This window comes from Lonchura striata, chromosome 4 (assembly GCF_050655825.1).
Source record: "Lonchura striata isolate lonStrDom1 chromosome 4, ASM5065582v1, whole genome shotgun sequence".
NCBI classification, from domain to species: domain Eukaryota; kingdom Metazoa; phylum Chordata; class Aves; order Passeriformes; family Estrildidae; genus Lonchura; species Lonchura striata.
This window is the reverse complement of record NC_140706.1, coordinates 61,622,155-61,646,487: the sequence shown is the minus strand read 5'-3', so window position 1 is coordinate 61,646,487 and position 24,333 is coordinate 61,622,155. Positions and strand designations below refer to the sequence as shown.

The window sequence follows — 24,333 nt, the reverse complement described above, 5'->3', positions numbered from 1 at the left end:
TGAACTGTATGAAATGATGCTTAATCAAAACCTGACACCTTGCAGGGGAGAGAGATTCCACGGGACCTCAGAAGCACAATTGTTCTGAACAAAAGATAACAATAGAACAGGGTAATTAATAGTCTGCATTCCTGTGGCATTCTCCAGGGAATTCCAATTTCTAAATGAGCTCCATTGTTTTTCAAGAAAGCAGAAATTATGCTGCATGATACCATTAATGCCTTGAACTTGATCAAACATTAAGACATCATTTGTCAGACAGGATTTGGTTCCTCCAAGAGTACTGATCATTCCCCTGTTTAAAGTTATTGATTGAAAAGCAGAAAATACTTTCCTTGTAATAGCTCATTTTGCAAAATGTCCTTATCTTTTCTGTCTGCAGTTTTGTAATTCTCAAATTGCATAAAACTAGTTAAAGAAAACCTCTAGGAAGAGTTCTTCATCACAGTGGTATTAATAAGAGATTTGGTGTGCTTATACTGATATGCACAACAGATTTTCATATTTGGTTCCTTTTCAGTTGGCACCCTATAATGAGTATGTCATATTCATCATATAGAAATTTCTAAATTTTCCTAGCCAAAGATAGAAAACACTACTCTTCCTAGCAGAGCAGAAGAGGGGGGTAAAGTACTACAAGGACAGAATACTGAAATACTCAAGTCATCCTGATTATTGGCAGCATTACAGTTGTAAATAGTTTCAAATTCAGTTCTGTGCTTATTTTTCCTCCTCTTAAATCTTCATTCCTTTGAGCAACTTGGAAACATTAATTTTCTACAAATGCTATTTTTCAAAACAGTCATAAGCCTCTATTATTATTAATCACGATATTCATGTTAGTACAAAAATGCATTTACTGCAGAGCAGAGGAAGATATAGCCCCCTCCCCTTCTCTTCATTACAGCCTCCCACTTGGAGCTGTGTTCCTGCTTGCTCAGCCTGCAACACTTAGGACTAGAAAGAACACAAACATACTATCACCAACAACGCCTGAGAAATGTTAGTGCCTTCAAAGTTGTGTTTCTTAACAGGAAAGTCAAGTTTTCATACTGGACTTGTGCTTCCTGGGAGCACCAGCAGGTTCCAAGGAGAAGCTCAGGGGTGAATTCGTAGCCCACTGGCAGTGCCATAGCTGCTCCTCACACTGGCACTTGTTTCCCCTTCCCTTGGGGACAGTCACTGACAAGAGACCAACTAACACACCACAGATTCTTGTTTCTTTATTCCCAGCAACCTTTCTGCATCCTTTAGCACTTTTGAGAAGTTGTCCCACTCTCATGCAAACGGAGCAGCTCCGTTCAGTGGGGTCAGAGGTGAGAAAGTCCCAGCGGAACATTCCTTCTCTGGTGATTTCCAAGTCTGCCACAGTGATAAGAAAACACACATTTAAAAAAATGGATTTATATTAAAGACAGTTAGATGTGAGACATTCCCATTGTGAAAAGCCCCTTTTTAGTGTATTTTCTGCTGGACTGAAGACAGCCGTATTGAGATGAGAAAACCATGGCTGAGCTTGAGGCTCAGAAAGGTATTGTGTGACTGCAAAGGACAGCTTTATCTGTGCCTTGGTACATGTGTCTCAGTGCAGAAAAATAGGATTATTAAGCTTGGGAAGACCCATTTGGATGTTGATGTTTTTGATAGAGGCATTACTGTGTCACTGGCACTTAACAACTTCAGTATTAGTGGTCTTATTTTGGTGTCTCCAGTGCTGGGAGCAGCACCTTGGGCTCCCTTTCTGGTGTGGAACTGGCAGAGACAGAGGAGTTGCTTCTTCCACCCACTGCAGCCATGGCCTAAAACTCAGTCCCTGCAGGGAGAGGGGCTGGCTGCCTCCTCAGCTGCTGCAGTGTGCATGTCAGCAGCTCTGCACTGCCAGAAGGGCTGCTCCTGCTGGCCTCCAGGGTCTCTATTCCACCGTCAAGGGCAGGCAAATGAAGTAAAACTATGCAGAAATTCAGGAAAGACAGATTAGGTCAAGGAATTACTGTGCTCATCAATTTTTGTGTGCTCTCTGAGAAGGAAAAGATACTTCTTTTTCTTTACTTTTGCTCCTTATAAATGAATGTATGTACACAGAGAACTGTGAAGAGATTTGATATGCAGCCAAGATAAGGTGTAAAAAAGCCCCTCGGAATGTGGCAAGGGATATCTCTCATATCTCAAAGCTGTCCTTTAACAAGACCACTTTTCGCTCTATTCAGATATCAGTTCCAACTCTTTCCCTCAAATTTCTGCACAGTAAATATGATGCCATTGCTGTCTTCATCCCTTAAATATCGAATATAATTGCTGTTTGTATTTTCCCAGCTAATAATTTAAATGGATTTTCAAGTTTTTTCTTTCCAGTAATGAATGACACTACATTTTTTCTTATTTTTTATTTGAGGTATGGTGCACCTTCCTCCCCCATTTTAAACCTTTACTTATGATTTCTTTTTAATACCTTGCAGCATCTTATAAAATATAAAATAAAAAAAATGTAATGAAACATTCAGAGGTTTCTTCTCCTTGTGGATTTTAGAAGATGCAACATTGTGCTGAATTTTGAGTCTGCATTTTATTACTTCCAGGAAGGTGCAAAGAATAACAATAAACACCTACCTGCACTTGGAAGCTGACAAAGAATGTATGCAAAGGCTCTCCCACCTCAATTTCAAACCACAACTGGATGCCTCCAAGGCAGGGGTGAGGTCATTATGATGTGTTGTCATTCTTTTTTGCATATGGAGATTCCACAATCATTAATTTAAATGTTTAGTGTTCACAGATTCTTGGTTCATTATTGAAGTAGACCAAAAGCTGTTGTATTCTAACCAGAATGATTTGCTGCTGCCACCACAACCACAACTAGCCATGCTCACATTTTTATTTTCTTTTAAGGAAAAATGTGATTTACTGTCTGTGGTTATCTGGGCCTCTGTGGTGATTTTGTAGAATATTTTCCCACCTCTCTTGTTCCACTCCCTCTTTCCTGCCCATCAAGATCTGCCTTACTACATTCCTTCTCTTAGTTGTACACATTTCTTCTGGGTTCCATGAGCTGTTCATGTCCACCAGAAAGTGAAATGAGATACCATCAGAAAACTCTGATTCTGAGCAGTTCTACCCCTCTTCCTCAATTGCTCGGGGTTGGGGGTGTTTAGGACAAGAAGAAAAAACAGACCCTGACAGGGACCATACCTGTGTATGATGCTGGAAGTACCACTAGGGAACCACCCTCTACAGGAGAGATGGGTCTGAAAATTAAGGACTCTGGGAATACAGCACTTTCCTCTGAAAATGAGAGGTTCTGGAGGTTTGAAGACTGATGCTCTTAGAGACTTCTGGATTCAAAAGTGAAAAGGGCAAATGGTACTGGTTAATCTTTTCTGAAGTATGGAAAGACGTGTATTATAGTTGAAGAGGAAAAAGTAGCCAGTGACATACCATAACAGGCCCCTTAATGATGGTGTGTTATTGATAGGCTTAATACAGGCCATGGCGTTGGGTTTGGAATGAAATGATCTCTAGGATTCCTTCCAACTCAAACCATTCTCTGATTGTATCTTCTTGTCATCCCAAAAGTAATCCCAGTGTTCAAGAACAAAGGAGTCTGTAAGACTGTAACATTTGAGTGCCCCTACAAAATAGTTCAGGAGATAATTAAAGTTTCAAGGTCAGGTGTATTTATTGATGTATCTGAAATACTGTTCACAGAAGACAAGTTCCTTAGAAATTTATGAGTCAATCGTGAACTACATTGCATTCAAAGTAAATCAAGGTTCAAATGCAACAGATTTAAATGTGCCACTGTTAAAACATGTAGAATTCCAGTGAAAATCTAAGTCTAAACAGAAGACAATGCTTTTCAGAGTGTTTATGTAGATTGAGAAAAAAAAATCTATTCCAAAAGTGAGCAGCAAATGAATCTGAAAACAAAGAGGAGGGGGAAGTATATGGAAATACAAAACACAGAGGAATGTCTAAAAAAGGACTGGCATGTTGGAAATGTGCAGATCTGAGAGCCAGCGTGGAGAACTCAGGGTCACACAACAGAAAGAAGGTGCAGTGGACACACAGTGCTGCATGAAATAGAAATAACAGAAATATGAAGCAGCACATCATAGTCACAAAGGTTAGCAGCATAGAGAAATGGCACCAGGAAAAATATTAGTTGATATTTAGTGCTCATAGTGTTTTAATATCCATGAAGATATTTGAACAGGTAAAACTATTCAAGCTTATCACAGTCATTGCCTAAAAACCAGCCCTATTTTGCAGATTAGTCACGAATCTACAAGCTGTATGTATGCATTAAAGCAGATAAAATATTTACAATTCTAAATTGCAGATACAATGTCCCACTACTGCCTGCTTTCAAACCATGCCTGAATCTTAAATTGATCGTGTAGATATTAAGACTGGGAACTATCTGACTTCCAGTGCTACCAGCATTAAGCCAGAAGATGTAATGGAAGGATACAGAGATTCATTTCATAAAGCCCAGTGGTTTCCTGGGGAATACAAGATTAAAGTGAATCCTCCACTATTAGCACCAAAGAAATATCTCTCTTGCACTAAGGCAGATAGGCCAGCAAGACTTGTTGAGAGTAAAAAACATACAAAAGGTCCATGCCAAAACCAGGAAAAGTCATTCATGGGAGAGTTCTAACTGCATCTAAATCCTTAATCAAGAATATGTCTAAATGACTGCACCTGATTGAATATACATTTATATATGCAATTTAGGCTGTGCTAAATATTTCAGATGATGGATGTAAATACACCTCTAGTTTATTGTTCTGTGTATTACACGCTTTTAAATCTTATTGCTTGTCTGCCCTGAGTCTATAAATTTCCTGTCTGCTGTGCACTCTGCAGAGGACACTGTGTCTCAGACACTCAGCTGTGGCAAAGCCAGCTCTTTCTTTCCAAAGACTCTTGGTAGTTTTCCTCCAATGAGGAAAAGTGTGCTCAGTATCCCCATCTCCCACCAAGAACATACAGTAAACATTTTTCTTTAGGATAATTTAACCAGGCTGAGCTCTTTAAAGCTCTTGGATTATCCACAAGCACCAGCTGAGCCATACATTACAGCTCTCACTGGCATTACTAAACAAAAATCCAGCAGCAGGATTGTACCCTGATGTAAGTGAAACCAGAAACCACAAATATAAGCTTATTTTATGATGGATAAATACTGAACTTGTTTACATAAAGTCTTGGGAATAATAGGTCCAAGAGTACAGTCAGTTATTGATACAAATCCCAAATTTTCAGGAAAATGTGATGTGCAACAAAGAGGACATTTAAGCTGCACTTCCATCAGCAAAATTATGCCTGTATTTGTCTAAAACCTTACTCAATTTGGCAAGGCAATGTCCAGCCTCTAGATAATAATCTTATGACTAGGGAAATAGAGCAGTGAAGGCACAGCAATGAAGAGAAACTCAGATTCAGGGATGGATATGCCAACTGCTGGCACCTGAAACTGACTGTGGCCAGGCATAATCATACAGAGAAGCCACTTGAGGCAGGTGATAAATGCAGTATAACTAAGGATTTCATTTAAGCCACATCATCAGTGATGTTCTTTTCTAAATATTTTATCGGAGTGTTAATCGAAAAAAATTCTCTGAACATTGTATTTCCAGACAAGAATTCTTCCTCAAATCTGTGCTAGTTCCAAACCAGGCAGTGATGGATAATGAACTGGATGATATACATGAAAGACTGGTTAGTCCATGATAACTGAAAGTTCATGTAGGTTTTTTTACTGTATGTAAAATATGAAAGTAGCCTCAAAATATACTCTTCTTAATTGTACACAAATGAATTCATATATTTGTCAGTCTTTATACATTATCTTAAAATACCAACATTAAACTTCCTACTGGGAATTTTCTTTGGACTGGGAGTAGAAGAATATTTTAAAATTTAAATTAGTACCTTATTGCAATCTATGTACTTCAGATTAACTTTCATGAATCTTTATCTTCAGATTAGATAACATTTCCCTCTGTCTGAATTTTTCTGGTACAGTCCACAGAGAAATGGAAAGATTCAGGAAATATCTGTTACCATTTAGTGTTGCTTGTACTCTGAAACCACCTTAAGGCTTGAATATATGAATATTTGCTCTGAAGTCGACATTAAATGTTCCTACTGAAAGTCAAAATGTAGTGCACTGAAATATTAGCAGAGCACTGTCTAAAACCCACCTGACTTCTAATTTCAGAGGGATTTGCTCTCTCAGGCAGGCACTGATCTCCTGAAGCCATGACAATTTGGCCCCAGCAATTTGGCAGTGAGGAGAGCAGGGGCTGGAGGTAGGTGGGGGTGCAGTATTTTGGGGAGTCACTAGATGGTGGTAATGCTGGCACCCAGATACCACTGTCAGCTCTGCTTAGCCAAAGGCCAGGTGAAAATCTTCATCCCCTGCTCTGGGACCTCTCCTTTCAGAAGCAGTGTATATTATTAGTAAAACCTTCCTCTTGTAACTTTTCTGACTATAAATTATTTCTTAGCTGTAGTTATTACCTAAGGCTAGATCTAAATTTTGAAATCTTAGTCTAGACTCCCCAGCCTTTCTTCTGGAGCTCCAGCAGACAGGGAGACGCCAATGTATCCTTGGACATACTGAATTCCCCTATGACTCTGCCATGGTTTAACCCCAGCTGGCAAGTAAGTTACACAGAGGAGCTCCCTTAATCCCCTTGGTGGCACAGGGGAGAGAATAGGAAGAGTAAAAGTGAGAAAACCTGTGGATTGAGATAAAAACAGTTTAATGGGGAAAGCAAAAGCCACACACACAAGCAAAGCAAAACAAGGAATTCACTCACCACTTCCCAAGGACAGGCAGGTGTTCAGGCATCTCCAGGAAAACTGGGCTGCATCACATGTAAGTGACTTGGAAGACAAATACCGTAATTCTCAACACCCCCCTCTTCTCTCTCCTCCCAGCTTCATATGCTGGGCATGACTGCACATGGTCAGGAATGTCCCTTTGATCAGCTGGGGTCAGCTGTCCTGGATGTGTCAGGGTGCTGCAAGAGGCAGAAAAGGTCTTGACATTTGTTGTTGCAAGCCCTGCTCAGCAATACCAAAATCACGTCTGTATAGTCACTACTGTTTCCAGCTCCATACTGGCCAAAAAAAATTAACTCTATCCCAGCCAAAACCTGTACAGACTCTAATCCAAAAGTTCTCCTCATTTCCAGCCATATGTGAGTTGAGATAGATGTGGGTCCAGCAAAGAGTGATGGACATAGCTGTGCATGTGGGAGCATGATCTGTTCCAGACGAGGCACCACAGGTTGCTGAAGGCCACCAGTTTAACCCTTGAGCAGTGGCAGAGGAGGAGGAGGTGACATCTTTCATCAGCAAGATGGTGGAGAGCTGCAGCGATATGGGAAGCTCCAGCAGGAGCTTTGGAGATGGTGCCTGGCTGCTGCCCCAGCAGTTTGGGGGCCTGGGGGATCCTCTCTGTGGTATCTGCATGGCTGTGCTTCACATCCCTGGGCTCAGACAAGCTTCACCTTATGCACAGATCCCATTACTGCAACAAGGAGGTACAAACGTCTGCCCCTGCCCTGCATTTTGCTGTGGGGATTCACTCTTTTACTGTTCAACTGCACTAAAAATCGCTGTGTTTGAAACTGATTGTGTCTCTGTTGTTTCTGTTGGTCCTCCTGGACTGGTACAGAGAATGAAAAGAAAGGAATGTAATGTATTGATTTTAAAAATATTTATTATCTCCTTCAGCATAGTATAATAAAGATTCTGCATCAGAAGACCATGCTTTGCTTTTCATTCCTTTCACAGCTTAAGAACTTGCTACAACATTTGCAATGAAGGCAGTGATCAGTTTTCTTGCTTCTACTACAGCAGTTCTAAAGTAATAGGTTGGTTTAATCCTCCATTAACAGGCAGAGTATAAAATATGCTATGGGGAAACAATATGCCTGGAAATATATTTATAAATATGCCAAGTGCATCCTCAGAACCTTTTTTTCTGATTCTTTAGCATTGTTTCAAAAGCAGTCTCCTTCATTGTTTCTTCAGAAATGCACATGCTTACCTTGAATAACTCATTATGAACTTCTGCACAAAGACCTTCAGGAGTTTAAGAGAAAAAAACATCTGTTATTCAAAATAACCTCATCTCAGTAGACAGTTTTCCTGTAGCCAGTCTGGGTGCAGTGTGAGTGTTTTGCAGGTGCATTCTTGCTGACCTTGGATGTAGCAAATAGGTGTAAATGACATTCGGGCCCCTCTGCTGCTGTCATTATGGGTTCTTTGTTATACTGCAGGAGTCACATTAGCATTACACTGAGAGTACAGTATTGCAGGTGAAAGAGAAAACTGAACCTCATGGATATTACAGTATAACAGCTTTGGCTCAGGCTCCTGAGGCAGTGAGCCAAGCGATAACAAAATGTAAGTCAAATTAAATACAAAAAACCCTCCTACATTAGCATTAAGGATTTGACTTGCACTCCTTAAGAAAAAGTGTTCTATGTTAAGTCTGCTTCTGTCTGAGTTTGGAATTAAAGTGATACAGGCAACTTAAACTTTCAAAAAATGGCCAATTCCTCGCTTGGTTTTGTGTTGTGTTTTAATTATGCTTTAGACAGATTGTAAACAGCATATACTAGATTTTGGGTTTAAACCTCTTTTGTTTAATCACATCATTTTTTCAGCCAGAAAAAAATAAGGGTCTGATCTATGATTTTTGTAATCAAATTTAGTAAATTTTGAAGCAGGAGATGACAACTCAGGAATACACATAAAAAATAAATAAATTGCCAAATGCATGAAAAGAATATACACTGGAATATGAGTTCCAAAATAACCTTTTCACAGTGTTGTTCATCTTGCATTAATTTTCAGAATTGCATTAATCAATTGTAGGTTCACATTTTTGCAATAAGAAATATAATTTTCTAGTTGATAGAGTCTTGCTTAACCATATAATTAATTTGTAAACTTTTAAAACTGAACTTATGTTTTAAAAGCCAGGGAATGCAAATTGTTAAGTGTATACAAATCACCTTAAAAGAATGGAAGGACTAAGATGAGCAAAGAACACAGTCTCAGGCTTGTTGCAAAACTGAACTGTATATCTGATTTGTCATTCCTTTTTAACAACAGTTGCATAAAGCACAAGTAATCAAGACAACAAGTTTGACTTAGAATATTAAAAAAGGGGGCTGATAAAAAGTCCCTCCTCTTCTTCAAAAGACAGAATGAAGAAAATACCAAAAGCTACATAATGGTCTATTCTGATGGTGGGGAAGGAGCCAGACAAAAAGTCATTCTTCATGCACAGGCATGACAGAACTAAAACAGGATGCAATCAAATTACAATTCTAAATGTGTTTTTTAAAAAAATATTCCTAGTTCCTTTTTTATTAATTACCAGATCTTGTGAACGATTATATTTCAGAGAAACGAGTTAGACAAGATGTTTGCTTATAATTAAATGATGAAAAAACATCAAAATTATGTCCCAATTCAATAAAACTTAATAAAAATGAAAATAGAATACATGTGCTAACAACAAATAATGTGAACTTGCTTGAAATGCATCAGGCAGGAGTCAAAAAGGACATTGAAAAACCTGCAGCCTACTGGTAGCCTGAATGGCCCTACACAGAGTCAAATATTTACCTATCAACCTCTCTTATGGAAATTTATGTATATGAAGCCTATGGGAAATGATCTTAGCTTAAATTGAAATTGTTACATCCATGGGGAGATAAAAATACCCACAGGGTTTCCTTTGTTTATTTCTTATTAATTGAATTCTAAGTAGAAATTAAAAGGGCTGGAATTTATTTAAAAAAAAAAAAAAAGGATTGACATGAAGAAAGAGAAATTTAAAGCCAAATTTGATTTATTTTTGATATGGAATAACATCATTCCTCACAACTCTGTATGTATCTTCAAACTAGTGAAATATGAAAAGGAAGATTTCTGTTTCAATATTTTTACTGTTTTAAAATTTGCTTTTGCTGACTGTCACAAACTCTCAAAGGTGACAGAAAAAAATAGTTCTTTCTAACTAACGCTCTGTTTCTCAATTGATCTTTGATCTCTTTTTCTTTTTTTTTAAATATGAACCAAGCAGCAGACAATAAAATGAAAGTCAATAAACAGGTCAGCTTCTCTCCAGCCCTGTGGGCATTCCTGCTTTTGACTAAAGAAACCCTAAACCTCCAGTCATATGGCAAATGTCCTGCAAAAAATAGTGATGACAAGTTATAAAAAAAGATTGAAGTGTTAGGAGAGTTTGAAAAACAGTCCTAGCAATAAAAAAATTTCAGACTGGTGACTGTAAAATGAAAAGGCAGCAGGTCTTTTTCATGTACTGTGCACAGTGAGAGGCAGAACCTGGAGCCTGAGTTCGAAGCCATCCTGGGGCTACCTTGGGCTCATTGCCCATGGCCACATTCTCATGCAAGGGAGAATCCATGGCAATCCATGGGGTTTTGTCCATTTTTATAAATGCCAGCCATTAACCTCCAGGTGAATCAGAACCCCTGCAGCATGCTATCCAAATACTTGCTGAAGCTGAAGCTGCACTGACACTTCACAATAATTGACAAAAGCTCTGATCTCCAGGGTGGAGCTCTTAGGTGAGCCCATGTTCCAGCTGGCTCAGGGGCTGACATGTCCTAGGGCATGTCTTAGGTGCTTTCTTGTGTTTGGTGTCCCTGTGCCACAGAGGCTGCTGTTCTTGCTCCTGCTGGTTAGTGTGTGGGACAAGTCCATCCGCTGCGCGCTGACTCACCACATTAATCAGTGCTTTGCTGCTTCTCATCTCCTCCCCGCAGGGAGGCAGGAAACACACTCCTATCCTTGAAACTGGGATCCAAGATGTGAACAGGATGTTGAGCTAATCATCCTCTGAGCACCCTGATGCATAAGTCTCCTTAGAGCATCAGCAAATGAAAATCCCTTTTCACCCACGTGCTTACAGTGGGTGAGCGCTGATGTCTCGCTGATGTCATTGCTCTGGAGCCAGGTGACGTGCACTGTTTGGCTGAAGGAAGCCTCTTGGTTGCCAGCTGATTTGCAGGTAGCACTGACCTGCAAAGCCCCAAGCAAGCCTTCTCTGTGTTCACATCCTCTTCTCTCTCTCTATGAGTCAAGGGCAGTGGAATAGTATAGGCACACAATTAAGGAGAGCTTCTGGTCCTGAGCAGGATGTTATTCTTTTACACAGGGATAGTTCAATCATTTATCCAAAACAAGGAAGGGACAGACATTACCAAAACTGAAACAGAGGCTTCATTAGGAGTACAGTATAAACAGATTCTTGCTCTGAATAGGTTGAGCAGGATGCAAGCTCACTCCAAAAAGCAGAGATTTCAGAGAGCTGTTGAGCACTTGGGCTCAACGTCCCTTTCAGACACCAAGTGGGAGCTGCACAAGGGATACTGGGCTAGAAATATGTGTTTTTGCACTGGCAGAGTCACATCGGTGTGTAATCTCTCAGTCTTCTCCTGGCCTGCACAGAGGGTTCTCCAACAACTGCATCTTTAATTAAAGGAGAACCTTTGAGCAGTTTTGCCTACAAGCTTTGGGCTGGCCCAGGAGGCCATTCAGTTGTTTCATGTCACTTGGATTTCTCCCCACGCAGAAGTTGCTCTTGTAGGTACAACATGTCAAGCATAATTAGTTAAACTAACCATGAGGTCTTCTGAGTGACAATCAGGTTCTTTCCACACTTTCTTTCAGCAGCAACAAGAGTGTGAACAATCTTGCCAAGAGGAGGTGGGTGAGCTGCATGACTTCAAGTTGCTGCTGATAAATTATTAATTCTCCAAGAGGCTTCTGAGAATTGAAAGTTGGAGAGGAGAGGTAACCTCCAAGCATCTAGGGATCACTAAAGAAGGACTTGTTCCTGATAGCAATAGTGGGAGGGACAAGATTATATGCAAAGTGCTGACCTGGGGGCAAGTTGAGCATGTCTTGCTTTCCTGGAAGGTTCTGAATTCATCAGAGTTGTGTGCAACCATATTAAAAAAAATGGGACTTACAGACTTTGGCCAGAAATTATTCTAAACCAATCCTGATATAATTTCCTTAACAGACTACTCCATAATTGCTTGTTTCCCCCTTAACAGTAGCCAAGAAATCCCCCAGATGAACAGCACCAGAAGCTGCTCCTGTGCAAGCTGTCCATCAAGGCAGACTGGCCCTCCTGGATCAGGTTCAACAGCCTCCAGTCCTGTATTCATTGGCATTACGAGACAATAAGGTTTATCAAAATTAGGCTGATGGCAGCAGCTCTGGTAATCCTGCCCTAACCTGTGCTAAAATGACACCGTGTGAAAATGCCAGCCCTTGAAGGCATTGGCTAAAGTGTCAAAAGTTTAATGGTTGGTGAAATCTAGACTAAGAATTTAAATTAAAAATGGCTGGAAAATCTTCATTATCATCATAACTGAGAAGTAGGAGGGTCTTAGCTCATCACTTCCCACCTCAGCAGCCTCAGGTTGTCTAAAGCTCTCATTAAGACTTCTTTTGAACTGCACGATGGGTCTGATGAATTAGAGAACTCATATCTCACAATGAAGATTTCAGAGCAACTAGGTACACTAGGAAATTAATTTTGTACATTGTTTGTGCCAGATCCTGGATATTCGCACCAGTTCCTCAGAAATTCAGTTCAAGCCCCCTGCAGGTAGTAGGGTTTTCTGATATGTGGGAAGTCACCTTTATGTGTTGATGCACCATTTAAAGTTCACCCAGAAGTGCACAGTAGAACCTGCATAACTCAGAGAGAAACAATAGAGTTAAGGCAGAAAATCCAGATTTGCCACTAATGTAAATGATGAACACTTCACTCTAGCACTCTAAAACAAAGGCAGCTTTAAAATTCCAGATCACAAAGCCGCACCCAGCTTTAGTTTTCATCCTCTAAACAATGAGCCAGTGTCATCCTCTCATCATACCCAAGGGAGAAGAGAGGAAAAGGGAGCTCTGATCGCAGAGCAGTGCTTGCATTTTCTTGCATATCTCTAATCTGGAGAGAGATTGTATGTTGCTATACATCACCATATTCACTTCTTTACCTTTCAAGGGCCCCTGAAAATAGAAATGTCTGCTTACTGGTTTGTACAGATGCTGAATTAAGTAGTAAGTATAAGGCTTTGTGATTTTAATCTAGAGGAGGCAGCTACTAAAGTAAATATTCAAAATGCATTTGGAGGAATGGTAGGAACTAGTGGTACAGGCTAAGATTGTTATGCATAAATAGTATTTCTCTTAGAATATTCATGGCTTATAGCTGAATCAACATTCCAGTCATAACAATTGGTTTGACCAGGCAAAGTCAAGTGGTACATTGACCTGCGGTTCAAGAACTGCACATCAATAAAAACAGGAGCAGCAGCAACTGTGTGAGTGAATTCATGATCTAAGTCTGTTCTAGGTCTGTCACCAACCTGATGATGTAATTACCCCTGTAAAGGGTGTTTCCTGACTATCAGGATGAATTTAAAATCTTGTATTCCTGCAGAGCAGCTGAAAGTTGGTTTGCAGCAGAGGTAAGAGAAAGGCTGTGTTTTTAACCCAGCTGAAAAATAACAGGAGATCTTCATTGCAGCATCCAGTAGGCATCACGGGCTTCTGGTGACGTGCAACACTCCAGCTCAGCCTCTCCTGCCACGCCCCTTGCCTGGTTGTCAGCCACGTTAATAAAGCACACTGGAGCACAGAGGCACATCCTGCCCTCAAGCTTGCCCTTACACACCAGTGTGCAGCTACATGCCATCATCTGGCCAGCAGAACACGGCAGCTGGCAAATCAGCAACTCCCTTAATGCCCCTGTTGGCTGTGCACAAGCTCTCTGAGCTTTGCAGCCACACATGGTAGGACCAGTCAGCTGGAGAGCTTCCTGTACTGCACCAACAGGTGCCCAGCAGAGCCTGAGAAATGTCAGCTCTGCAGAGCGACCTGGCAGGACAAAATCATTCCATTCTGGCACGGGAAGAGTTGGGGAGGAAGGCCTGACTGATGCTCTTTGTGCAAAGCTGAGCAGAGTCTAATGTCTATATAAATCCTCTGCATTATTTTAGATCTGATGAAAGTGAGACTGTCAGTTCAGCACAGGAAAAATTCATCTATGTGCAGGAGTATTCTATGAGGCTGTGTGCCTTCCATGCCAGAATACGGCTTCAGTGAGACTCAGAGTCACACTGGCCTTTTCCAAGCACCCTGCCCAGGGAGGAATTCCTCTCTAAATGAAAAACAGATCTCCAGTAAGTAAAACCTCTGAGAAATAGCTTGCATGACTGATGTGTCACACGGTACATCATGTACTGTATTCCCCCCCAGGTAACCTGCCTGAACAAAGACTTGCTTTTGTCCTCAAGTTCTTTTGCCTCCTTGTGCCTCTCATTCTTCAGCAATGCCCTCCATGCTGGAGAGATGCTGTGAAGCTTTGCTATATTGTGCAATGTTGTCAAAGAAATTTAGGATCCAATATTTTGGTTTTTTGGAGGGCTGCTCCTCCCCTTTCTGCTTTAGCAAAGAATTTACTCTGGTCAAGGTCATGTGAATTTCAGCAGTGGGGATACCTGACTGACAGAATACCAACAATGTGCCCCAGAAATGTATTGCCTTTCAAAATACATGACAACAAGGTATTAAACCCATACTCAGCCTGCAGCTTTTTAATTCTAGGTTTGGCTGGATTTGCACACTATACAGACAGAATGTTGGTAGTTGCTTCAGAAAGGAAAAAAAAAAAGAAAAAAATTGATAAGTTAGAATAAAAGCATGAATCCATATCAATCACTCACAAAGGTTTATACACAGATAGGTGTGTGGGAAAACTGGGAGAACTCAATCAAAAATGATGTGGAGAAGAAATGACTGGCTATATTGACAGTGAGGGATAATAACTATAGAGCTACCTGGCAGGAAGACTTACAAAAGGGAGCCTCAGAACTAGTGACATAATTTGAATGAAAAATGTCTCAGGAAAACTTAAATGTCATTGCTGTTCGGGTTATCAACAGCAATGCTGTCATTTAGGTAAATGCTACATTATTTTATTACAAGCCTTTAATTACTGTTCTTGCATTCTAAATATGTTTTGTTAAGCTTAACATTAATGTGACCCATTATTACTTAGTAAAGGCAAAATGGCAGCATAATAGCAGGCTAGTCCAAAAAATCCTCAGTATTGTGATGCATTCATGGAGCCCACCCTGGACAGCCCCACTCAGAGCCTCAGTAACACACCAGGTCTGTTGTTTGGTTTGTCTGCTCCTATTTGTCACATCTTGCCACAAGTATGAGGTTCAGATTCCCTCCGTACATCAAGGGCATGATGGTGTTTTTCTAGAGACTGGAAAACTGACTCAAAAGCAGTGGCCATTAATTCCAGGATGGACTCGTGGTAGGGCCCTAGCCCTCCAGAACTTAGATTTGATGGAAGGATTGCAATCAGTGCTCTTTTCAAAAGGAGGCTGCATATGTCAGCAAGTACTCCTTAAGGAGAGTAGCTTTCCAGCCCAGGCTTCCTTAAGGACATTAATTCATCAATCTGCTTCATAACTGACAGCTGAACTGTGAACTTGTGGTTTTGTGCACTGTCTGTGAGATTGTGCTTCCAAGCCCTCAGACAATGCAATGGAAAAAAACTGGAAAATGCAGTTATACCTTAGTCCCATCACATGACTCGTCTGTTCTTGACCCCAAGTTCACATTCAACTTAACTAAGAGAATGAAGCAGATATATAACAAGGGAAATGGGCCTGGGGGAGGGGAGTGATAATGGCCACATGCTGCAATACAGAGAAGAACTGGAGCAAAGTATTAACACGTGAAAATCACAATTCAAGGCAGGAATAAATCAAATGGGCTGCAAAGACTGCAGTGTATCCAAGATACTTTCTGTGAGGTAGAGAAAAGAGGCCATCCAGGGATTTGTGGAAGGGACAGATTTCAGGCCTGGGAAAAAACCCTATTCTATTGAACAAGTAACAAATATCACCCTCTGATCTAGTTTTCTTACTTTGCAATTTTTTTCTTGACCTGATGCAATTTTACAATGAGCTCTACAACTCTGTGGCTGGTCTGTTGCTTGAAACAAACTGACTCATCAAGTGATGCACTTTAACTGCTGTTTGCACTCCTGTAACAGCCTTATCAACAGTACAATAGTTCACTGGACTACCTGAATAAATAAAAGAAAGCTACCAAGTCAAAGCAATAAGCTATAAGTCAAAGCTATCAAAGACAGAAGGATATTTTCACTTTAGGGGTCCATAAGAGAACTTGCATAGTGTACTAAGTCCTTAAAAGACTTGCTGTGTGTTTTCCATCCAAAGAATTCAGTCCTTGCTGGATTTACATATGTGGAACGTTGCATATGAGATTGCTTCTATCTTCCAGAAAACTCAGTGTGAAACACAGAATTCAGACTGGAAAGAGGAAGGTTGTCAGGGGGAAAATAACCTGAATTTGATCATAAAACTTCTGTTGCTCAGTATTTACAGAAAGGACATGGCAAAGTGGTGAGAGAAACTGCAAAGAAAGTAGGCAAAGAGTTGACACAAGCCGATATAAAGAACATACTTAAGTCCCTCCAATTTTTTTCCCCCGGTCTCTGTGTGGAGACTGTTTTCCAGCAACATCCCAAATACTGTTTAACACTGTTTGATCATAATTCCTGCATGTAACTCTGCCCTGCATATTTCAGGCTGTTTTGTTCAGTGCTTAGTACCAGCAGGCATTTCAAATGTGCATGAGCAGAAATAGGAACAGGACTAAGTAGTTAATGGGAAGCATTTGTTATTAGCTAATTTCATCAAATATATCAGTATTTAAGAAAGCAAATTATGAATATTACTGACAGTCATGGACTTGTTCAAGGTTGAACGCAGCCCTAGAGTCAAAGATTAAATAGCCTTTGCCTGATATGATTCATCATCATGAACCTGTGGATATAATGGCAATCAAGGGGGTTTTGGCCAAGGAGCGAATTCATAACATACAACAACTCAGCAGAGTTCCAGTTACTTTAAATGTCTTTTTTCTTTAAATATAGACCATTCTTATGAATATCTACTCATTGTTCCATAAGGGTAAATTATGAGCCCTTTGCAATTATTCTTCCAGCTTGTGGGGCTCTGTGATGTTTTTTTCCTCCCACATTTGGAGCACAGTTCTCAAGTGTTCATTTACAGAGAAACCCTCTGTAGTGAACAACCACACAATTTCATTTCACGACCAGAGCTAAACTAGACACACAAAACAAGCAGGTTAACTAATGCAGGTTTTACACATAATTATGATAATTATCCCTGTAAATGGGACGTTAAATTACTTTGATCAGTAATGTAACAATCAATTACTTTGATCAGTAAGTTTTTTAGAAAATCAAAATCACTATTGATTTTGAGAGAAGTGACTCCTAAGGTCTCTGGCTCCTGAAAGCAACAGTACTATTGCTTGCTTGGAAAAATTTTGCTCTATGAAATGTAGCTGCCCTCCATGCTATCAATAGCTATGTTTCTTCTTCATTTACATTAAAAAAACCCAAAAAAATAAGCAAAGAAGAGTAACAAAACTTTCACTGGAGATTAAAACATAAAAACCAACCAAAACCATCAACCAAAAAAAAAAAAAAAAAACCACCAAATTTAAATTTCTAAAATACCTTAAAATTACAACTGAGCAGAGGTCACAGAAAATAAGTAATTTTCACTAACAGGAATGAAGCCCAACCTGTTGAGTTGACACCACAAAAAACAGCAAGATGTTTTTATAAAAGGTATACTAAAATATGATATATTAGGACATGTATAAGAAAACAAGCCAGTTCTGAATTTATGAAAGTACTACTGCAGTCTTCTCAGATGTTCATGCTGACTTTTAAAGAGGGTGTTTTGCCCCTCCCAGGGAAGCCTGAAAATATTGCTCTATCTAGTACAAATAGGCTATTATACACTGTATTAAACAAATCCAGCAATGTTTGGTGGACTTGTTCATTGCCTACTTTTGTGTCCTTTGGAGGAGTCGTGCCATAAGGTCTCATTTTCCCGTCACTCTGGGAAATGTCTCCTCCACCAAGTTACCTCAAAGGAAACTTCTGTGTGAAAGCCTAACCAAAGCAGCAAAATTCATTTTGATGTGCTCTTGACATAAGTTGTGGGCTCCGACATAAGTTCTCGCAGCCATTTCAGCATAAAGAAAAAAATCATTCCCATGTCTGCTTTTTTTATTACATATTAAACCTCAGCTTCCAAAACTGTAATCAGAAATAGAAGCAATGACCAGTTCTGCTATGTGTCTCTGATAGTAATGGAAAAACAGTAGCCACACATAGATGAGTTTGGAAAGAAGGAAAAAATACAGAAATGTTCTTCTGAGTCATGTGGGTAAAATTATCTTTTGCAATATTAAAGAAAAAAAAAGATATTTAGATTCCATTGTACAGACTGGAAAAATTTTCACTGGGTGCTCACATTGAAATTCATGCTGACACGGCTTTTAAATTACTTATGGTAAATTAAAGGATCAAAGTTCTGAGGAAGAGAAAATAAGTTTTCTTGTGCTTTAAAATTATAGATTTTACTAAAATATGCTGAAATATGCAATTTTCCTTTGCAAGTCAACAAACAAGGCAGGGGCAAAAGCTCCCTCTCACAGGCGTTTATTCTTTAGTATGAAATTAGTTTTAATTTACCTTAATTTGTTCTGTTTGCTAAGAATTAGTGGAGTTATTAAAACTCAGACTTGAATTTTAAGATCAAATTACTTTCTCATTAATTTGGCAGTATAATAAGTTCACACACTCATGGCATCTTCCTTTACCAACATCTACTTATCTCCTGTTCACCTCTGGAGAGGCAAGCTGCCTATTTTGCCTGTGAATATATATATTTGTCTGTAGTCTGGGGGTGCACATAACATTCCTCATGGCTGGGCCATCCCAATCCTTGGTCTCAACTTTCAAGATAAGAAAGCAACTGGACAAGTAAATTATGTGTATAATGTCTGCTTCCCAGACTTATTAATGATAATATTTAGGAGGATTTTTCAAAAACAATAGAATGCAGGGCATAGTCTTCTCCTGAAGCTACACATCCTGAAGTGAGAGGCATATGAACATTTTGCTAAGGAACAGTTTCTGCTAATGACCTTAGCTATCTTCATCTTAATTTACCTTAAATAATTTTTGATAAACCTTTTACTATCCCAAACAAGATATTCCCTGTCAAGAATGCTGACAAAGCTGGTCAAGGACTCCTTATGAATCAAGAAAGATCACTTCTGACATCAGAACAGGACAGAAGAGCTGCTGGTGAGTTGCCACTTTAGCATAATGAGAATAGGGAAGCTCTAGGCAGGTTTTGATTGCAAAAGACAGATTTTCAGACAACAACTGGAATGCAAGCCCCACAGACAGACTCAGTTAATTAATTCATAGGGTCTTTGAATACTATAACCTAAAGCAAGTGCTGTTGCCACATACACATCAACATGAAACCACTTATACACAGGGGGATAACAAAAATGTTAAGATAAACTCCTGAACTCCCAGAAAAGAAAAGCATGAGAGCATGATAGAAACATCACACACAAGAAAACACAAACCTGATCTCAAAATTAACATGAACAAAACCAGCATCAAAAGCAGTTAGCATATGAAATCAAAGGATTTTACTATTGTACTGCATCACTGGAGAAAACGGATGGCATTGCAATACCTGTGGGAACAGATAAGCATTAATGACAGCATGGGAAAGATGAAAGAGATTAACTAAGTATCCTGGCAATGTGTCCTCCTCACCTTGACCTACAGTGCAATGCAATACTACTCACTTTTTGCATAAAATACTTAACATGTCTCATAAAATGTTTATAGGGGGTGTCAGCCAAGGTAGAGAAAGACTATAGAGAAATGCAATCCCCACAGCAAGTCATAAGTACTTGAGATAAAAGTTTGCACAATTTCCTGTTCTCCCTTTTCTGTCCCCACCTCTTGTAAAATCTGCAGATTTTTCTTCTTGTTTTCCACTCCTTGGTGCCTGGTTTCACACTTTAATGTCACAAGCTAATGTGAGATATCATGTGTTTATTATTTTAATTTACTTATCACATAAATTTATTCCTCTGGTTGCTGCTGAGTTGAGTTTACAGCAGAAAGAATGTCAGAACCCCTGCACCTGGCAACCTCCCAGTTTCGTGTGACCCTGGTAAATTCAATGCTGAAATATTTTCAAAATGAAGAGAGATTATCCTCTATTCTGCAAGTGGAAGTCTTACAAAAAATTTTCTTTGGTATCTCCTCTCTATTCAATACAGAAAATACACATGGTTTCTCCTGAGGAGCAACCTAGCCTTTCTACTTCTCCAGATCCCTAAAACTGGAAGGAGAAAGGGAGAAATTGGTGGGGAGAGTGTGAGGAAGACAGTCTTTTTCTGCTGAGAGGGTGCAGGTGAGTATCAGGACACGGATCAAACTGCCTCAGCTCCGGATGCTTTTGCAGTGAGACCATGGGTACACCACCAGGAGGAGCAGGAATCTGAAGCCATTCCAGCAGCAGAGCCATGTGGAATGAGCTACAGGAAATTTTCATTTTTATAAGATCTAAACATGATTTTACTGTTGGGTTTAGACGCAGTAGCTGTGTGGGAAACAAATAAAGGAGATAACAAAGTCTTGGGAGGTGCAGTGCATCCCCATTGCCAAATGCACCCTGTTATAGTATCCATAACTCTGGTGTCAGTTGAGCTGTGCTTGCAGATATCAAGACTGATCTAGGCCCACTTACAGCTATTGAACATGCCAAGCTACACCTGGTAAAATGGGAAAAAAAGGAAGAAAAAGTGACAGGAATGGTGATAGACTACCATTAAAAAAAAATTAAAAATATATAGCTGAGCAAGGAACAAAAGACAAAACTCCAGCAGTGTGTTGAAACAAATAAGAAGGCAATGGGCCAGGGCAGGGGAGAGGTGTCCCACAGTGGGCTGCAGAACCCTGATTGTGGTACTGTTAATTAGAACTGGGCACCTTGTGGGATGAATACTAGAGTATTAAATGCACTCCTCCACTTAAGGTTCAGAGTACTTTCAAGGATTGTGTTCTGAAAAAATACACCTTTGCAATATCTACTAGAGATATTGAGGCTGCATAATTTTGAGATTTCATGACTTCTGTGTTGTTTTATTGGAAAATAAAATCTCCTTTCAGCCACTAATAAGAATGAAGTATTTATATTTAATAAAGTTTAAGTGTTAGTGGAGAAAAACTGTGTCTTAAATTGAGACCTCAGCTCCTAATTGGCCTTCTCAAACTGTATGAGACCATTTATATGCTGAAGGAAGTCATTGCAGTACCTAGTCATCTATATAGCCCTCCATCTCTATTTTGCTTATGTGAGCTTTAATGGAGATTTGCAGGGATCTGTGGTCTGTAGAATATCTTTGTTTATAATATAATTGCCATGTATCAGCACAAGTTCTCCTCTGAAGAGGCCTGAGCAGCCAGTGCAGATAAATATTCCAGATGGCACTTGCTTTCCCACCTGACATTTTCTTGCTTGGGTGCATGAAATGGGACAGAGCAAAGCAGCACATGAGGTATTTTGTGAGGCAGCAGAAATTAGCTAGCTAATTTAGTAATCAAATAGCTATTTTAAACCACAAGTATTGAACCTCTTATGACTTAACTTTTTGGTGATGAGATATATGCTAAACAAGATCTACAGATTGCTAAAGATTGTACAATGGTACAGTGCTTTATGTGTCTGCTGGGAAAATAAATGGAAAGATGAAAAAAAGGAAGTCAACACATTTGACTTAATGCAGAGGTTGCTTTTATTTCTCACTTCTGTAGCCTCTGAGGACTTATTTAATCAATAAAAGTATCCCATTTAATCACAATATTCCATCCTTTTCAATATGGGAATAATAACAGTGCCCCAAAAGGTGTCCAGAAAGGAAGAAAATTGTTGAAGAAGTCAGCCTGGAGTTCTGCTACAATTTCTGAATAAAGATCTCCATCCTAATTTTTCTTGTTAAATGGCAATCATCTGATTAGGAAGGGTATGTGCTTTGTATATCCCTGCTGAAAACAATTATGTTCTTATATCACATGCATATTTGTATATATGTGTGTGTACAGATATGTATGTAAACAAATGTGTATAAGTATGTGAAAGCTGTAAAACAATGTGATTTCTCCTCTGCTGCCTGAGTCCTTAAATATTAAGCTTGTGGTGGGCTCCTTGGAGGTGAAGAGTTCTAATGCAAATCTTCAAATAACCTTGTTTTTACCAAGCTGTCTTGTTTTCACAGTGGTCTGTTTGAACAGTGGTCTGTTCATTTTACTAAGAGATTGCTTCAGAGATGGAAGGTCACATTGGTTTTTCTTTCTGACTTGCTAGTTACATGCTGCTCTACCGTAGTAACAAGGTTAAGGTCATGGAATAAATATAAGAGCAGAATGTTTTCTATTTGAGGGAAAATGAAGATTCGTTTAGATTTGCTACACTGACTTGCAGGGCTTGCACACCAGGATTTTTGCCATGACATCTGATCCCCTTTTATGTATTTGTCAGTGCTGCTCTGCAAAAGACATATTCAGCTTGAACACTAAAACTGATGGCTGCTGAAGGGTAGATTGATTTAGAGTCTCAAGACAGACTTCACAGGATTCATAACTCCTACAAAGCAAGAAGGTGGTAGGTCTGTTAAGCCCATGCTAAATCACAAACTAGTAGGAGGGGACAAACACATTAAGGAGGTCAGATTTTCACTTTTTAGGTACCCTTGAGTACATGGTACCAAAGTGTTTCACTAGCCCAAGAGAAACCTAGTGGTCAAGCTATGATTTACAACTTAAAATTTGCACTCACTGATTTGGAGTGCAAAATCATGAATTTGGGCCCAAATAACAGTGCAGGCATATTTAAATACATTTACAACAAAATGATACTTACTTTTGTGTTGAGTTTTTTGACTGTCTTTATAATTTTTTGGTCGTTGCCTATGTTTTATGATCCTAATAAATAAAGACGATAAGTATTTTCTCCAACTGAACAATTTCCATTACAAAAATGCTCTAGAGAGCTAAAAGACAGATATGGGGTGGAATGCAAATACTTAAACACGTCTGTTTATTGCCATTATAATTGCCCAGCAAGATGCTTTATTGAATGTGTCACCTATAGGTCTTTTGTCACATCTGCCAGATCTACATGCACCTGTCAAACACAGAGGATGTAGAAAATGACAATGAGTGTCTATATTTGAGTCCTGAATAGTTGAATAGTCGTCTGGATCACCTACAAGTTTTGGTTGTTTTTTTTTTTTTTCTATAAGTAATATTATCCTTTTCTTTTTTTTAAACACCTTTGGACATATTACCCAAAATTTGACAGAAGTAGACTACATCTAAAAACAAATTGCAATGTTTTGACACTTGACATTTAATTGCTTGTCAAGCTTGCCCCATGACATTCTCACATCTCCAATGCAAAAAACATGATGGTGATGTAACTTGGATGAAAATTGCCCACTATTTCAGTTCTCAAATAGAATAGCAGAGTGAAAGCAAAATTTTGGTTAAACAAAGCCCTTGAGTATATAATTAATCCCACTACAGAGAAACAGGGCTGCATGTGTGCTCCAAGATAAATGTATTCTTAAATGCTACAATAAGCTGAAGCCAAAGAATATAGGTATAGTACAGAGACAAGAAAGACACATTCACGGAAATGTAGAATAAGAGGAAAAACCAATGCAAGAAGGTAAAATCAAGACATTTCAATCAATCAGCAGGAATAAGCATGGGGAAGCAACCTGAAACTCTTTTCTGGGAAGGAAAATTTGAGAAGTTTTTAGCTAATTCTCATTCAGGTGGAGAAAGTTCTCAGCAAACAGAAAAGAGCATTCGCTGAAGAGGCATTTTCACTAAGCTTTATGAGATTTTCCTTAAAGGTGCATCATCAAATGAACTACATTCACCTCACCAATGAGCTGCAATACCATAGGATCTGTGGATCCCAAATATAACAAGATGTCTCAAATTAACCAAGAACCTGAGATCCCCTGCCAGAGGATCAAAAAGAAAAAAAAAAGAAAAAAAAACCCTCAAATGATAAGTAATGAGGCAAATAAAAAAAATTGTAGTAAATACACTTGTGATTTGCAAGCTGTTATGTTCACTTTACAGAAAGGAAACTGAATGGATTTGTCAAGCAGCATCTCACAGGAAACACTTCCGTCCGTTTATAGTTTCTGCTACTAATGTGGTTTGTTCTGGGTATTCCAGTTGAGCCCCCACATTCCTCTGAGCAAAGGTAAACCCCA

At 39.3% G+C, this 24,333-nt stretch overlaps 1 long non-coding RNA gene across 1 annotated transcript; it reads right to left on the bottom strand.

Annotated features, from left to right (window-relative positions):
* Nucleotides 1–363: 363 nt before the first annotated feature.
* On the bottom strand, nucleotides 364–18,069 carry LOC146767659 (uncharacterized). The gene is made up of 4 exons (XR_014954908.1): nucleotides 6,828–18,069; nucleotides 3,433–3,625; nucleotides 3,187–3,329; nucleotides 364–1,362 (listed from the first exon to the last, which is right to left on the bottom strand). It is a non-coding gene; the product is annotated as an uncharacterized LOC146767659 (long non-coding RNA).
* Nucleotides 18,070–24,333: the final 6,264 nt, after the last annotated feature.